Consider the following 3,740-nt stretch of genomic DNA (forward strand, 5'->3'; position numbering starts at 1 on the left):
AAAATATGTATATTTATACATATGTTTTCTTTTCATTCTGTACCTCTTTATTTAAAATACGTACATACAAATACACATGTTTGCGCATAATTGCAAACAACACATGCACTCACAAATACATAAATACAAGTATGTACATACATCATGCATATTTCATACGGTCATACTCGGGTAAAACCCGCGCAATACTCGAGACATACTCGGGTAAAACCTGCGCAATACTCGAGTAATACCCGAGTATAGCTCGCGCAATACCCAAATAATACTCGACCAATAACGGCACTACTCGTTCGATCGAACGCTCATTCTGCAAAGTCTGGTTTGCTTCGATCAGGACCCAATCATCTTAAACGAAGTGACCGAGCCTGAAGTGTTTGAAAGCAAACCAATCAAGGCTGGTAGCCGTTCGCAACGAACAGAATACTCGCAGTGACCGAGCCTGAACTGTTTGAAAGCAAACCAGTCAAGACCGGTGCTTGTCCGTAAGAATAGAAAGATTGCTCATGCAAGTTCGATCATAAGAAAAATGAGAGTACTGGGAGAACTCAACTCGTTCGAGCTCGTTTGCAGCCAAGCAAAGATCTGATTTGATTGAATTTTCAGCAATGGTGGTCGAACATACTCGGACATACTTGTTGCAGTTCTCTGCTACACACTTTGTATGTACTTATCTGTACTGTAAGTCAATGCGATCATAAATGCACACACATACATATGTATGTAACCAAACCTGTTTATATTATGTTAATTTTGCACATCTTTGTAAATAGAAAATTGTTACATAATTATGTTTGTTTAAGAATCTAACCAAGAGCTTTAAAAACAACGATTAGAACTAAAACAAAACACTCACTTGCACTCTGAGAATAGAGAAATGGGAAAAAAGATTAATTGCACCAAAAATTGATTACAATTTATATGCCAATAGATTAATAATGTCGGGTTCAGTCAACTTTAATTCGATAAGTACTAGTCGCACTGAATCATGCTTGGGCTTATTGCAATTGTGGGATTCCCCTCTTCACAAAAAAATCACTTGGTTCCTTGACTCATTTGTAAGATACATACATGTTAAGCTTATTTTGAACATATTATGTCTCAGCTAATTATGCACAATTATGGCTTCGACGATTCTTCCCGGAAATTTCAGTGTGAAAGATGAAAGCTTTGGAGCTCCTGTGTCAACAATAGGAGCGTTTAAAGCCGTTGGCATATGTCTCTCTGAACAACAACTTCTTGAGATCATTTTTGTTCTAGGTGTCTCTTTTGGAAAGTCTGTCTACGAACATTGATTTTATGATAACTGACCACAACTTCAGGAAATAGACATCAATCCGCAAAAATTCAAACCTTTTACTTTGAAATGTAATTAAGCATTATAGATTCATTGAATATTCCAATTATTCAGGATAAGCAATTTTTCTTTAAAAATGGAAACATTAAGAAGAGCAAGAACTGTTTAATAAGGACTGCACTTTATTTGCAATCTGAGTAGCAAAGTAGTTTATTCTTTGGCGGCACTTACTAAATCAAAGATGCAATTTGTTTTTTTAGACAAACAAAGCGCTTAATGTAGAAAAGAAACTGAAGGTTTCTCGAGGCACGTTCAAATATGAGACGTATGTACTATTTACTATGTACGAGTATATATGTATAAGTGTGTATGTAACTGCCCGCCGTCTGGTCTGGTCGACGACACCAGTGGTAGACGTGCGGCCCCCATTGGCGTTGGCGTCGCCTCATCGATTTGGCGTCGCCATCGCCAACATTGTCGCTGTCGTCATCGTCATCGTCATTGTCGCTTGTTTGTCGCCTTTGTTCATCCACAGACTTATACCATATATACACTTCTATATACACATAATTATGCACAAAAGTAGCAAAAAAGTTTCGTAGTGTACCATAAAAAGAGCCAACAGAAAAATATCATTACTAATTCATTTTCTTATTTTGTGCATTGCACCCTTTACTTTCGCCCTCCCCCCATCCCCCCCCCCTTCTCTTCCACCTCTTACCACTTACCCCTCACGCATTCATTCCTTTTTTGCTTTGCAGTTTTTCACCTTCTCCCACTTTATACATATACTTTATATTTGATTTGTTTAACGACTCTTGTGCGCCTTTTTTGATTCGGTTGTAATTCAGCTTTTGTTTATCTTTTCGTTAAATGTTTTCGTTTGCGAGAGTGTGCGCGATTCTCCACAGACGTGTCTTCACTGTGCTTCTCCCCCTCTCATTCTTTACCTTCTTCTTTTTGCACTTTTACGCTTTGTTGACTTTGTTGAATGAACTGATGAGCCCGAGTCTGTCAACTGGCCAGACATATTCCGCCGATGAAGAGGCCATCACGTCCAGTCATGAGTAATTTATCAAAGCGAACAAAATCGTGTTGGCTGATGAGGCGGCTGTCATCGCCAATAAGTTGTAAATGATACTAAAGCTCAGCTCGATTCGTTGCAGCTCCGCAGCTCACAAATATTCCCAATTGCTACAGATCTGACAGCATTTGCGTCGACACGAATCAAGTACGATAATCACTCCATATATGTCACACGTTTCATGATTTTTCTTTGGTTTGAAGCCAGCTCTTAGGGATGCACAACAGTCGATTCCAAAGGCCAAAAATAACAAAATTAAAATCAAAAGTTTGCTACCAAATGTCTTATCACAATCTCCTTAAAAAACAAGCAATTAAAAGGCAAGTTTTTGCTCTATTCAATCCGTATTCTTCACGAATTGCTTCAAAGGAGAGAGCATTTTAGCAGGTGCGAAATTTTGATGTCTAAGATGTTAGATGATTTCTTTTTGGCAGTACCATTGTTAGTGTTGCATTCACCACAATAGTTATATTTCAGCTAAAAATTATAGTCGCTTTCAGAACATTAAATTACGAGTATTACTTAAATCTGTAATTTTGAAATCAACATACATTTTTCTATTTTCATTATATATATATCATATATTAACATCTCATGATAAACATGTCTAAAATTTAAATTTAAAATACATGAAAAAAAACAACAAATAAATCGTATGTTCTAAGAGTTCATGGTGAATCGGTCAGGTATGTGGTATGACATGATATGATTAGAATATTGTCATCTTGGTACAGCTAGATTTATACTTACAGAAAAAAAGATTCAGTACGATCGCTCAACTATAACTACTATATTTTTGGCCGCAGATTCCATACAAGACAGACCCCTGTGAGATGTAGGGATTCACAGACTATAGACGAAGACGATTCATTAACTAGAGTCTACCAAAGCAGCTAAAGAAAACAATGTTGTATTTAAATTCGCTTTGTTTTAAAATATTGCAACATTAATTTGTCATGTCTACCACAATTTGGATTCGAATTGTTGCTAGTCTGGGTCGTCGAAATCCCTAAATTCGTATTATAGGCATGTCAAAATTTATTTAAAGATTCCCAAAGTGCATACACACGCACAAACACATTGACAGCAACTTTCCAATTACAACTATAAACACCCAAACAACTCAATAAATGCAATAATTCCCCAAGTCCTCCCCCTCTAAACACCCTACATGCCGAGCGAACCGAGGGAAAATTGTGGTGAAAAGGTTGCACATGGGTGGGGGGAAGTGGAGTGGAAAAGCGTCGCATTGAACATTTGTCCAATACACACATAATAATTTTTGGCTTGTGTGCGTTTTATTTTGTATGTGGGTCATGTCCTTATGAAATATTCAAATGTCCCGAATTAAGTATTTATGCC

Source organism: Scaptodrosophila lebanonensis, unplaced genomic scaffold (assembly GCF_003285725.1).
Source record: "Scaptodrosophila lebanonensis strain 11010-0011.00,11010-0021.00 unplaced genomic scaffold, SlebRS2 tig00001415-arrow-pilon, whole genome shotgun sequence".
Lineage (NCBI taxonomy): Eukaryota > Metazoa > Arthropoda > Insecta > Diptera > Drosophilidae > Scaptodrosophila > Scaptodrosophila lebanonensis.